The sequence below is a fragment of the Haliaeetus albicilla genome, chromosome 1, assembly GCF_947461875.1.
Source record: "Haliaeetus albicilla chromosome 1, bHalAlb1.1, whole genome shotgun sequence".
Classification (NCBI taxonomy): domain Eukaryota; kingdom Metazoa; phylum Chordata; class Aves; order Accipitriformes; family Accipitridae; genus Haliaeetus; species Haliaeetus albicilla.
In genome coordinates this window covers 85555184-85570047 of record NC_091483.1, presented here as the reverse complement: position 1 = coordinate 85570047, position 14864 = coordinate 85555184, and the positions used below count along the sequence as shown (strand labels likewise).

The 14864-nt window shown below is 51.3% G+C and overlaps 1 long non-coding RNA gene across 1 annotated transcript in view; it reads right to left on the bottom strand.

Moving 5' to 3' along the window:
* Positions 1-13048, bottom strand: part of LOC138688074 (uncharacterized) — an 85887-nt gene extending 72839 nt beyond the window's left edge. The window contains exon 1 of the long non-coding RNA XR_011327139.1: positions 12963-13048. This is a non-coding gene — a long non-coding RNA (uncharacterized lncRNA). The remainder of the gene's footprint in view (positions 1-12962) is intronic.
* Positions 13049-14864: the final 1816 nt, after the last annotated feature.

Here is a 14864-nt window from a genome sequence, read left to right as displayed (position 1 = left end):
ACCCTAGGGACGGTGCCCGAAGCGCATGCCGCGCTCCCTGAGCGCAAAGACTGATGATGGCATTGAGACCCGAGGAAGATCGAAGGCGCACGAGACAGACTACACAAACTACACACCACCACGGACACAGGCTGGAACTGCCCTGCCCGGCACACGCTGCTCTCGGGCTCAAAAGCAACCCGCTCCCTTCATCTGCCCAAACAGGACTGCTCCTGGACAGCCCTGCCCTCCTACTCTCACTTTAAAACCCCTCCCTGCAATTCCCAGCTGTGTCCCTCCCTCCCAGCCTCTCCCCAGCCCGGGTCCCTCAACTTAACTTTCAGAGGGCCAAGGGTACGAATCCATCCTCTGCAAAAATCACATGGGCTAACTGGGACGATCCGGCAGTCGCCAGGTTCCTCTTCGTCATCTGCAGTGAAGACAAAAAAAAAAACACACAAAAAAAAGGCAACAAAATCAGAAGAGGCAGTAACTAACCCATCAGCCAACACCAACTACTTTCCCAACCCCCCACTTAATCACACACACCACAGCGTTATGCTTACCTGCTCATTCCAGACTCAGACCCTGCGGCCATCAGCGCTCACGGTACCCGAGACAGCAAGACGCACAAAATTAGCATAGCAGTCGTGAGACTCACCAGGCCCATTCTCCTCCTCCCTAATCCACAGCTCACCTCAAATGCTCATCCAAATCCAAAGGTGGCCCTCACAGCGCCTGCAAAACAAAAGATAAATGCTTAACCAAGCAACCGTGTAATATTTGCTATTCAACACCAACTCAGCCCATAACCACCTCACCTTCTCAAACTCCTCATTGGCCCGCGGCATGGCTCCTCTGAGGCTGCATGCCCCACCTGCAAAAACCAAAACAGAAGACGCATGCTGAGAGGCCGCCCAAACCCTCAGCCTGCCCGGACCGATTCCCAACCCCCACTCCTTTACCTTGGCCGCTCGACCATCCCGCTCTGTCGTCAAGAGCTTGCCACGTCAAAGCATGCGTACTGCCTGCAAAAAACAAACAAGGGATGCTTCCAACTTTGCCACCAATGCGACACCTCCAAAGGAACGGTTCCTTTAACCCAGCAGTCACGGCTCACCTTGCCGAGACACCTCCAGTACTGATGGTCCGCTTTGCTCCTTGCTTCGCACATTCAAAATAAAAGAAAAAAAAAAGAAACCCTATCTGCTAGTCACAGAGCCACCAGCCGCATCTTCCCTCTTATTCCACTCACAGACCCACCTCCTTACGGCGCTCCGCTCCTCTCCTCTGTCACTCTGTAGTACGCATCTTGTCCCTCTGCATCTGGAAAAAAAACCATATTGAACGAGTCAGCCTGGATGCAGAGCAAGAGCTTAACAATTCCAGAGGTCTTGATTCCATCTAGGAAGACCATCCGGAGTCACACTACAGCCTGCCATGAAGGAAAAAAAAAAAAAAAAAAAAAAAAAGGGCCAAACTTTAAGCCCATCACATACAAGACTTAACACCTTAGAGATTCAAATCTGCTTCACTACCCCTCAACAGCCCCACCACACGGCTCAAATCATCTCCTAAAACACTGTTGGCACAGCTGTCCACGCAGCCTGACTATGGCTACTCGATCGCAGATGAGTGTACAACCCTTGCCTAAATGATTTAGTCGTAGCAAGATTTCACCCACAGACTCCTATTGCTGTTCCACCTACCCCCGACTCTACATCCCTGGGCAGAGCAGCTCCAAGCCAAACACATCCATGCACGCAACATACACAACACAGAACGGTACAAACAAGGTGATTCAAAGAGAGAGAAAACTCTCAGCAAGAAGAATGACTCCCGGACGGCAGTCACCATCTGGCAAGATGACCTAGAGCGTCTGAAGCAATGAGGCAAGGAGCCTCTACAACGGCCTCAGAGAAGTGTTGTCAGAAGTCACAGCTTGTTACAAGATGGCACTATCAAAACCGAGACAGCAAATGCTTAACAAGCCTGTCCTCAAGACCTAGGAACATCAAGATGCAGGGAAAAAGTCCCAGTCGAAGAAAACACATGGCTAGAGAGAAGAGCCATCAAAGCAGCCTGGAAGAACATCTCAAAAGAGAACGGGCCAGAACAACGCTGACACCAATCCACACTTTAGAGCTCTGACCGCAAGAAAAGAAGCACCTGATTGGTACCATGCCAACAAGTACGGGCATTCGAGACCCTAGGAACACTGCCCAAAGTACACGCCGTGGCTCCCTGAGCACACAGAGCGGCAAGTACATCGAGACCCAAGGAAGGTCTAAGATGCAGAAGACAGGCTACGCTAAACTACGCATCACCACAGAGAGAAGCTGGAACTGCCCTGCCCGGCACACGCTGGTCTCGTGCTCAACAGCAACCTGCTCCCTTCCCATGCCTAAAGGGCACTGCTCCTGGACAGCCCTCTCTCCTACACTAACCTTAAAACCCCTCCCAGCAATTCCCAACTTTGTGCCTCCCTCCCAGCCTCTCCACAGGCCTGGTGCCTCAACTTAACTTTCAGAGGGCCGAGGGGCCGAATCCATCCTCAGCAAAACCCACACAAGGTAAACCAGGATGGTCCTCCAGGCAACACATACTTCTTCGTCATCTGCAATAAAAAGAAAAAAAAAAGACCAAACAAACAACAACACAACCAGAGACGAGAGTAAGCATCACATTGGACAACGCCAGTTACTTTCTCAAGTCCCCACTTAATCACGCACACCACGGTGTTACACTTACCTGCACATTCCAGAGTCACACCCTGCAGCCATCATCGCTCATCATACCTAACATGCACCAAGTTAGCATGGCGCTCATGAGAAGTCACCGGCCTCGCGCTCCTCCTCCCTAATCCACAGCTCACCTCAAACGCTCATCCAATTCCAAAGGTAGCCCACACAGCACCTGCAAAAGAAAAGGTAAATGTTGAACTAGCCAGCCACTTAGCTATTCAACACCGAGACGGCCAACAACCACCTCACCTTCTCAGACTGCTCATCACTCTGTGGCTTCACCCCTCCGAGGCTGCGCGTGCCACCTGCAAAAACCAAAGCAGAAGACGCATGCTGAGAGGCCGCCCAAAACCTCAGCCTGCCCAGACCGATTCCCATCTCCCACTCCTTTACCTCAGCCACTCACACGCCCCGCCTCTGCCATTGACAGCTTGCCACATCGAGGCCTGCGTACCGCCTGCAAAGCACAAATGAAGAGGGATGCTTCCAACTCTGCTAACAATACAACACCACCAAAGAAATGATTGCTTCAACCCATTACTCACGGCTCACCTTGCCCGAGTCACCTCCGGTACCGATGGCCCGCTTCGCTCCTTGCTTCGCACCTTCAAAATAAAAGAAAAAAAGAACCCTATCAGCTAGTCACAGAGCCACCGGCCGCATCTTCCCTCTGATTCCACTCACAGACCCACCTCCTTACGGCGCTCCGCTCCCCTCCTCCGTCACTCTGGGGCACGCATCTCGTCTCTCCGCATCTGAATAAAACCCCATATTAAACGAGTCAGCCTGGATACAGAGCAAGAGCCTAACAGCTCCAGAGATCTTGATTCCACCTAGGAATACCAGTACTCCAGCTACAACCAGCCATTCTAAAAGAAAAAACAAACAAAAAGCCCAGGGCCAAACTTTAAGCCCATCACATGCAAGCCTCAACACCTTAGAGACTCAAATCCACTTCACCACCCCTCAACAGCCTCTGCCACAAGCCTACAATCATTTCCGTAAAGAAATCTCAACGTTGCTGTCCACACAGCCCACCAATGCCTGCTCGATCCCACATGACTGTACAACCCTTGCCTAAACAATTAAGGCCAATCAACATTTCACCCATAGACGCTTATCTCTGTTCCACCTACCCCTGACTCTACAGCCCCGGGCAGAGCAGCTCCAAGCCAAACACACCTGTGCACAGACCAACACAAGACAGAACAGTACAGACAAGGTGATTCAGAGAGAAAACTCTCGGCAAGAAGAATGACTCCCGGATGGGAGGGGCCATCTGGCAAGACGACCTACAGCGTCCAAAACACTGAGGCAAGGAGGCTGTACGGCAGACCCCAAGGAGTCCAACGTAACAGCCTGTTACAAGACAGTACTGTCAAAACAGAGATGATGGATGCACCAGAAGCCTGTCATCAAGACCTAGGAACATCAAGATGCGGGGAAGAACTCCCAGTCCGAGAAAACTGCCAAAGCAGCCCGAAAGAACGCCACAAAAAGAACCGACCGCAACCCGCCGAGACCGATCCATGCTTTAGAGCTCCGAGCGCAAGAAAAGAAGCGCCCGATTGGCACCGGGCCGATGAGTAAGAGCATTCGAGACCCTAGGGACGGCGCCTAAAGCGCATGCCACGCTCCCCCGGCGTAAAGCGCAACGAGGACGTCGAGACCCGAGGAAGGTCTAAGCGCACAAGACAGACTACACAAACTACACGCCACCGCGGACACGGGCTGGAACTGCCCTGCCCGGCACACACTGGTCTCGTGCTGAAAAGCAACTCGCTCCCTTCGCCTGCGCAAAGGCGACTGCTTTGGGGCAGCCCTCTCTCCTGCGCTAACTTTAAAACCCCTCCCGGCAATTCCCAGCTGTGTCCCTTCCTCCCAGCCTCTCCCCAGCCCGGGTCCCTCAACTTAGCTTGCAGAGGGCCCAGGGTCCGAACCCACCCTCCACAAAACCACACGGGCTAACTGGGATGTTCCTCAAGGGGACACAGCGCTCTTCAACATCTGCAATAAAAAAAACAAACAAACAAAAAAAAACCAAATCAGAAAAGGCAGTAAGCATCCCGCTGGCCAACGCCAACTACTTCCCCAACTCCCCCCTCCTCACAAGTGCCACCGCGTTCGCTTCCCCGCTCATTCCAGAGTCAGACCCTGCAGCCGTCGTCACTCGTGGTACCTAAGGTACCAAGAGACACCGAGTTAGCGTGGCGCTCGTGAGAAGTCATCGGCCCCACGCTCCTCCTCACTAATCCACAGCTCACCTCAAACGCTCACCCAATTCAAAGATAGCCCACACAGCACCTCCAAAACAGAAGGTAAATGCTTAACCGAGCAGCCCCATAATACTTCGCTATTCAACACCGACCCGGCCGACGACCGCCTCACCTTCTCGGACCGCTCACCGGCATGCAGCTTTGCAGGAGACCTTAGAGCAGACTTCACGGTACGTAAAGGGTGCCTACAAGAAACCTGCAGAGGGACTTTTTACAAGGGTGTACAGCAATAGGACAAGGCGGTAACGACTTCAGTCCTAAGGAGGGTACATTTAGTTTAGGTATTAGGAAGACGTTTCTCATTAGGGGTGGCGAGGCACTGGAACGCGTTGCCCAGAGAACCTGCGGATGCTCCCTCCCTGGAAGCATTCAAGGCCAGGTCAGATGGGGCTTTGAGCAACCTGGTCTCGCGGAAGGCGTCCCTACCCATTGCGGGGGTGGGGTAGGAACTAGAGGATCTTTATGGTCCCTTCCAACCCAAACCACTCTACGATGCTATGACATCCAAATCCAACTGCAAAACTCATCTGAGAAGGGCTGGTGAACCCTCCTCCCTTTCCCCAGCAGTCCCAAAACTTTAGAAACCCCTTTTCTTCTCCTCAACTGTCAGGAAAGGAACCCCACTGCTTCCTGACGCCTCCTGCCCTCCATTCGCGCCCCTGAACCCCCTTCAGTGGCTACTCCTCAGGAGCCGCTCTTCTGAGCCACATCCCAAATTCTGGAGGCACCTCCTAACCTACAGTTTCACAGAGACCCTGAGCTCTGCTACATGCCCACAAAATAAAGTCAAGTCCCAAGGCTTGTAATCTACGAGGGGCCTGCCACGAGCTGCAAAGATTCTAGGGACAACGGGGCATTCTGTGGGCAATGAGGAAAGGCGACGAGGCATCCCGGACCCTGAAAGGCATTGTGCTTCACGGCCCTTCTGCTTTCTTCAGAAATACTAAATCTCCATATACAGATGCATACAAGACGCTCACCCTAACCCCTGCTAAACAATGTCACCATTGGTCCCGTTAAGAGAGATATCAGCAACTTACACAGCATACAGCAGAACTGGTGGAAAAAAACAAGGTTCCTTTTTCAATAAAGTTGGGAATTCCAGGAAAACACAATGCATGAAGAATTTAAAAAAAAAAAACAAAACTAAACAATGCATACTACTAAACCATCTTTCTACCCCCAAACACTCAAAACAAAATTACTGACCTGAAAAAAAAGAAAGGAAAACAAACAAAAAAAAAAGCTGCATACAAGCGTTACTTTCTACCACACAGGCTGCTGAACCTTGACTGGGCCTGAAGCTCTTACCTCAGGCAGACACCTCTTCCCAAAGGGCTGAGCCAGCTCAAAAGCTGCAAAGGACTCAAGCAAGAGCTGAGCACCAACACCAGAGAAACCCAGGAGCACAATGAGCTCCCTCAGCAGAGGCTGTGGCTCAAGTAGCCCGAGCCTCCACCCACCACCCTTAGCACAATCACCTGGGAAAGGGGAAGGGCAAACCACCAGAAGTTATAAAGTCAGCTGGAGGAGCAGCAGCACTGTTCTCACCTGCCTTAAATTTACAGCAAATGAGATCCTGAACAGAGAAAGCAACACTTACTGGCAACAACGATACCTGCTCCTGTACTACAGCTACAACTATTGCATCGGCAATGTGACCAGGTAAGGAGTTCAACTTAATTTTTCTGAGGCATAGACAGAAAAAGATACATGTGTCTCTAAACTAGGTAGGAAATTAGCTCGTTAAATGCAATAACAATGTAGTTATTAAAATCACATCAGTCACTGGTGAGGCCAGCAGACACAATGGTAAGTTGGCGGCTAAGCGCTAGATTGAGGCGGACCGGGAGGTTCCCGAGGCCCAGGAGCCCCGGGGAAGAGCAGAGGGACCGTGCAGAGCCGGCAGCTCTCGTGAGAGAGGCTGACGCGGCTTGGGCATTGCCAGGGGCAACCATGGGAGATTTAAACGGCCCTGAGGAGCGCCAGCGACCGGGAGCATGGCAAACTGGGCGTGGTGCGTCAGAAAGGTGTGCCGTGGCGCGGCAGTTTGTGCGGGTAGGGCGCAGCCCCCCCCTTCCCAGCTCGAGAAGGCTACTGAAGCGGTGGGTATCGGCCTCAGAAGGAGACCCCGATATGGCTGCCACTCGGGTGAAAGCCGTTGCTAGGAAAAACGTGGCGACACGGACAGAGCTCCCACGTAAACGTGCAGCTGTCCAGGTCTCTGGACGCAGGGAGTGCCTGAGTCTATCGCTGATGCCAGAGGGCAGCGGGGACACCTCTTGTGCGAGATGTGACCAGGTAGATGATCTGCTCAGCCTGGTGGCAGAGCTGAAGGAGGAAGTGGAAAGGTTAAGGAGTATCAAGGAGTGTGAGAGGGAGATAGGTTGGTGGACCCACACCCTACCATCCCTGAGGCGGAGGCAGCAGATGGAGGCTCCGCGAGAAGCAGAGGTTCCCCTGCCCCCTTGCCACCGGGCAAGAGGGGACCTAAGAGATGGAGGGGAATGGATACAGGTCCCTGCTTGGGGAGGCAGGCGAGTCCCCTCCCGGTCTCCCCCACCTTCCCAGTTGCCCCTACACAACAGGAATGGGGCTCTGGAACTTGAGGACTGGGTCAACGAAGATCAGGGTGTAGGTGAAGCCCTATGCAGGGAGGTGCCTAGGCTCAGTTGGGCAGCCCCATGCATTCTCACAGCCTCTGAAAAAAGAAAAAGGAGGGTAATTGTCATAGGCAACTCCCTTCTGAGGGGGACAGAGGGCCCAATATGCAGTCCTGACCCATGCCACAGGGAAGTCTGCTGCCTCCCTGGGGCCCAGTTGAAAGACATTACCGGGGAACTCCCGGGTCTGGTTCGGACCTCTGATTATTACCCATTGCTAGTTGTGCAGGTTGGCAGCGATGAGACTGCAGGGAGAAATCCAAAGGCAATCAAAAGGGACTTCAGGGCACTGGGGCGATTAGTGGAAGAAGCACAGGTAGTGTTTTCCTCAATCCCTTAGTAGCAGAGAAATATACTGAAAAAACAGGAAACCACACCTGGTGATGATGTGGCTCAGAGGCTGGTGCCATCGGTGGCATTTGGGGTTTTTTGATCATGGGGAGGTTTACACGGCACCGGGCTTGCTAGCGACGGATGGTATTCAGCTATCTCAAAGGGGTAAAAGAATCCTGGCTCATGAGATGGTGGGGCTCATAGAGAGGGCTTTAAACTAGGTTTGAAGGGGGTAAGGGATAAGACTAGGTGCACCAGAGACGAGCCTGAGGGCAGCGTGCTAACGTTAGGGGTGGATTCGATAGGCCAGCTCAAATGCATCTATGCCAACGCACGCAGCATGGGCGATAAACAGGAGGAGCTGGAAGCCATCGTGCAGCAGGATAGGTATGACTTAGCCGCCATCATGGAAACACGGTGGGATGACTCCCGTGACCGGAGTGCTGCAACGGATGGCTACAAGCTCTTCAGAAGGGATAGGCAAGGTAGAAGAGGTGGTGGGGTGGCTCTCTATATTAGGCAGGGTTTGGACTGTACAGAGCTACCCGAGTGTGATGACAAGGTGGAGTGCTTATGGGTGAGGATGAGAGGGAAGACCGATAAGGCAGATATTGTGCTGGGAGTCTGTTATAGGCCGCCCGACCAGGTTGAAGAGACGGATGAGTCGTTCTACAAGCAGCTGGCAGTAGTCTTAGAATTGTGTGCCCTTGTTCTCGTGGGGGACTTCAACTTTCCAGACGCCTGTGGGAAATATGCCACAGCAGAGAGTAAACAGTCTAGGAGGTTCCTGGAGTGTGTGGAAGATAACTTCCCGACACAGGCGGTAGGTGAGCCAACCAGGGGAGGAGCCTTGCTAGATCTATTGTTTACGAACAGGGAAGGACTGGTGGGAGGTGTGACGTTCGGAGGCCGTCTTGGGCTTAGCGACCGTGAAATAATAGAATTCTCAATTCTTGGTGAGGCAAGGAAGGGGGTTAGCAAAACCACCGCTCTGGACTTCCGGAGGGCAAACTTTGGCCTCTTTGAGGCACTGGTTGAGAGAATCCCTTGGGAGACAGTTCTGAAGGGCAAAGGGGTCCAGGAGGGACGGACGGACGTTCTTTAAGAAGGAAATCTTAACAGCTCAGGACCAGGCTATTCCCCCATGCCGCAAGTCGAATCGCCGAGGAAAACGACGGGCCTGGCTGAACAGGGAGCTTTTTCTAGGAGTCAGGAAAAAAAGGAGAGTTTATCATCTCTGGAAGAAAGGGCGGGCAACTTGGGAGGAGTACAGGGATCTTGTTAGGTCATAGAGAAAGGAAATTAGAAAGACAAAAGCTCTGCTAGTACTAAATCTGTCCGCTGTCGTAAGAGACGACAAAAAATGTTTTTACAAATACGTTAATGGTAAAAAGAATCCCAAGGAGAATATCTATCCTGTAACGGATACGGAAGGGAACGTTGCCACCAGAGATGAGGAAAAGGCTGAGGTACTTAATGCCTTCTTTGCCTCAGTCTTTACTAGGGAGACCAGTTATCCTCAGGGTACTCTGCCTCCTGAGCGGGAAGGTGAGGATGAAGAGCAGAATATACCACCCCCCCTTAATGCAGGAGGAAATAGTTAGTGACCTACTACGCCATCTGGATGCTCACAAATCTATGGGACAAGATGGAATCCATCCCAGAGTACTGAGGGAACTGGCAGAGGTGCTTCCCAAGCTGCTCTCCCTCATCTATCGGCGATCCTGGTCAACGGGGAAGGTCCCAGAGGACTGGAGGCTTGCCAACGTGATGCCCATTTACGAGAAGGGTCAGAGGGAGGATCTGGGGAACTACGGGCCTGTCAGCCTGACCTCGGTACCGGGGAAGATTATGGAAGGGTTTGTCTTGAGAGCGCTCACGTGGCACGTCCGGGACAAGCAGGGGATTGGGCCCGGTCAGCGTGGGTTTACGAAAGGCAGGTTCTGCTTGACCAACCTGATCTCCTTCTATGACCAGGTGACCCGCCTGGCGGATGAGGGAAAGGCTGTGGATGTTACCTACCTTGACTTCAGCAAGGCCTTTGATACTGTCTCTCATGGCATACTCCTTGAGAAGCTGTCGTCTCCTGGCTTAGACAAGTGTACTCTTTGCTGGGTGAAAAACTGGCTGGATGGATGAGCCCAGAGGGTTGTGGTGAATGGGGTTAAATCCGGTTGGCGGCGGGTCGCTAGTGGTCTTCCCCAGGGCTCGGTGTTGGGCCCGGTTCTGCTTAACATCTTAATCGACGATTTGGACGAGGAGATCGAGTGCCCCCTCGGCAAGTTTGCAGACGACACCAAGTTGGGACTCGGGGCTGATCTCCTTGAGGATAGGAAGGCTCTACACAGATATCTGGACAGGCTGGATCGATGGGCCGAGGCCAACTGTATGAAGTTCAACGAGGCCGAGTGCCGGGTCCTGTGCTTTGTTCACGGCGACGCCGTGCAGCGCTATGGGGTTGAGGAAGAGTGGCTGGAAAGCTGCCCGGCAGAGAAAGACCTGGGGGTGCTGGTTGACAGCCGGCTGACTATGAGCCAGCAGTGTGCCCAGGTGGCCAGGAAGGCCAACGGCATCCTGGCCTGTATCAGAAATAGTGTGGCCGGCAGGAGCAGGGAGGTAATCGTTCCCCTGTATTCGGCACTGGCGAGGCCGCACCTCGAGTACTGCGTTCAGTTTTGGGCCCCTCGCTACGGGAAAGACGTTGAGTTGCTGGAACGTGTCCGGAGAAGGGCAACCGAGTTGGTGAGGGGCCTGGAGCATAAGTCTGATGAGGAACGGCTGCGGGAGCTGGGGTGGTTTAGTCTGGAGAAAAGGAGGCTGAGGGGAGACCTTATCGCTCTCTACAACTACCTGAAAGGAGATTGTAGCGAGGTGGGTACTGGTCTCTTCTATCAAGTAACTAGAGATAGGACGAGAGAAAATGGCCTGAAGTTGCACCAGGGGAGGTTTAGCTTGGATATCAGAAAAAAATTCTTTACTGAGAGGGTTGTCAGGCATTGGAACAGGCTGCCCAGGGTAGTGATGGAGTCACCATCCCTGCAGGTGTTCAAAACACACGTAGATGTGGCACTTTGGGACATGATTTAGTGGGCGTGGTGGTGGTGGGTTGATGGTTGGACTTAATGATCTTAGAGGTCCTTTCCAAATTTCATGATTCGATTCAATGCGATTTGATTCTATTCTAGGGAGCAGAACAGAGATCTAGCAAGAAAGGAAAAAAAGGAAGGGAGGGAGAACAAAGGGAGAGAGACACAAAGACTGGAAGAAGGACAAAGGTATGGAAGAGGGAAAAAAATAGTGATAGGCTGCAGGACAGAGATGGAGGAGTTCAAAAAAGACACAGGGAGCATGACAGAATGAGAGTGAGAAAAAAGGGACAGAGCAGGACAGCACTGGAGGAAAAAACAACTGTGATAGGCTGTGAGAGAGATACGGAGGAAGAAAGAAAAGAGAAGGGACAGCTAGCTGGAGAGGAGGATACAGTTAGAAAGGATGGAAGAGGGAACGGAACAGAGAGAAATACAGGAAAGATAGCAAGAGGAAGCAGGGCAGAGGGCCAGCAATAGAAGAAAAAAGGGACAGGGATCTGGACAGATGGAGAAAAAAGCAGGAGGAACAGATACAACATGATACAATGGGACAGGAAGTAAGAGAGAGCGACAGATGAGAATAATGACAAGAGATAGAGACTGTGAGAAACACGGGGGGGGGGGGGGGAGAGAGAGATTAGGACCCCTGCACAGAGACAGAAGGCATGAATAAAAAGAGTAGGGAGCACCACAAAGGGTCAGAGAAAGAGAAGAACAGGAAGGACAACGGGGACAGTGAGATACAGAATAAAACCCCCCACATATTATACACATATTATCCAGTAATCAAGCTCATTTCAGAGTTACACAGTACCTCAGCCCCTTTAAGAAAAGTAACACATTGACCGAGCCCAATTCAGCAGCACACAGAACCCGTGCAAATTTCAAAGGCAGCGCACCGCGCCCGGGCCCCTTTCACAGTTATGTAGCTACGGAGCCAATTTCTAAGTTCGGCAATTACTACAGCCAGGAACACACCCCCTTTCTATTAACCCAGCAGCAGCTACATTTACCTCGAGGTATCTACAACTCTCCCTTGGATGCCCAATTCTAACAGACACTTTCACTTACTTCAACAGCTAAGTTTACCTATGGGCACTAAACGCGCATGCTTCGCTCTACACTTGCCTTTCTGATTGCCATTACTACTGTGATTCTCACAAGGAGACCTAATTAACTGTCTTTTTTTCATTTTCTTTTTTTTTTGCTTCATTTGGTCTATTACTGATTCCACATACGTTCAGCTAGGTCAGTAGTTACAGTCCAATTCTACAATGTACTTTTTCTACAATATATAGAAAAGACTTATGGCCTCACTGGTCAAATTTTTGACACTATTAGTTTTATTCCTCTTTTAACCATTATTTTTACAAATACACTTTAACTCCAAAAATTTAGCATTACCTTCAGAAGAAACGCCACTATTAGTCCCTGCAATTCTCTACGGAGCGGTCTTTTCCACATTCCTCGCTGCACATCCAGAAGTTTTACTCCCTGAGGTGACATTACCTGCACGATCCCCGTTCCCGGGCAGAAAACGAGTGAGCTCCGCTCATCTTGACAGACTGTCCACTTCCACGCCTCGGCACAAAAACAAAAACTGAAAAGTATCATTACATCACAAACTACAAAGAGCACCCAAATATTTTACAAACCCACCACAGAAAAATACAGTTACACTCACGCACTTCACAACCCTGGCCTACTCCATGCTGGCCATCTAGTCCAACTCCCCCCACCCTTCGCCCGCAAAATCCTCAACTGTCTTCCAAAGACCATCCACCGAACAACGTATTTCCCTGTGCTGACTGGCAATTACCACGTTCCAGGGCAGCGCTCCATGGGAATGCTGTTCCCGGGAGCCTTGAAAAAAGTCACCCTGCCTGTGAAAACCCAGGCCTGAGCCAGACCCCAGTGCAAACATTGGCAATCAACATTGCCTCATGGAGCAGCTGGGACCGGGGCAGGGGGGAGGGAAACAGGGTGGGGGAGGACACACCAAAAACCAACCCATATCCCAGCTGGGTTTTTTTATTCTAAATTGTTGGGGTTTTTTTTTTTTCTAATTCCCTGAGAAACATCTCAACTCTACATCCAACCTGAAAGGAAAAAACCAAAAAGGCTAAACCACATAACCTACAAGGTTAGACACATTCGCAACACACCACTCATTCAGATCACATGCACGCCAGCCCTCACTCTCAACTCATCCATCCTACCACCCACAGGCCTCGAGAGGCCGTCGCCCTGTGCCTGCGGCACTGGGGCCTCAAAAATCGCCCTGCCTGCAAAAACCCTGGCCCCAGCCCAACCTCCTTCCAACCTCCCCACAAACTGCCCTTCTGTTACACCAATGTTTCAACACGCACCATCATCTCCACCATCCGTGCATTTTCAACCCGATACTTAGCTTTCACAGTGCCACATGGCACAGTCCAACCTCCGTAGCAGCCGTGTCACCTAAATGCAAGGTTCCTTCAAGCACCTCGTGCCCTGTCATCACCTGCAAATACAACACACAAAGCTTTTCAATAGACACTCCATCCTTGAGAGAGAAGTCCTCCACCGCTTCCCACCTATTCCCAAAATAACACATCCTCACAGTCAGTGTCCTCCATGGCACTTGAAAAAACAGAGCATCGCAAACACAGAGCTGTCCCAAAGTTACCGATCGCTCCAAGACCCATCACGCTGCTACTCAGACCTCAAGGCCTTGACCATTTCTACAGACTTGCCACAAAGCATCCGCATAAACAATATGAACACCGTTGCCCAGTTACTGCCTTACTCTATGCTAGCTCACAGTCCAATTGCGATCCCCTCAACTCCTTGCATGCAAAGAACCCAAAGTCATTAAACCTTCTGTGCTGTCTCTACAATGCCATACAATACACACACACAAACACAGAGCCGTGTAATTCACATGCAAATATAATGCCATACAAGGCAGTACTCTTATCTCGGTCAAGACAAAACAACTCAGAGCACTGCCATACCACACAAAACAGAACAGGGCCAATGCAAGAGACTCTCAGATGACAGTCAATACAAGTACAGACCAAAACAATACAAAACCAATACAGAACCATAGAAGGCAAGGCAGTCTCTGGTGGCAATCGATACAAGGGCAGAGCACTGCACTACAAAACACAATGCAGGGCCATGCAACGCGAGACAGTCTCACATGACAGTTAATACAAATACAGAACAAAACAACACAAGACAAAGGCAAATACAGACCAATACGATGCAAGAAAACTGCAAAACACAGCAAAGCAAAGCAGTCTCATAGAGCCACCGGCCGCATCTTCCTTCCGACTCCACTCACAGACCCACCTCCTTACAGCGCCCTGCTGCCTTCCCTCGTCGCTCTGTGGCATGCATCTTGTCCCTCCGCATCTGAAAAAAAAACCAAAACCAAACATATTGAACGAGTCACCTGGATGCAGAGCAAGAGCTTCACAACTCCAGAGATCTTGATTTCATCTACAAAGACCATCTGGAGTCCAGCTACAGCCTGCCATTTAAAAAACAAACAAACAAAAAAAACCCCCACCAACAAAAAAAAAAAAAAAAAAAAACAGGGCCAAAATTTAAGCCCATCATGTGCAAGACCTAACACCTTAGAGAGTCAAATCCTCTTCACTGCCCCTCAACAGCCCCTGCCGCACAGCTCCAATCGTCTCCGTGAAACACTATCGGCACGGCTGTTCGCGCAGCCCACCGATGGCTACTCGAGCCGAGATGACTGTACAACCCTTGCCTAAACAGTCTAGGCAC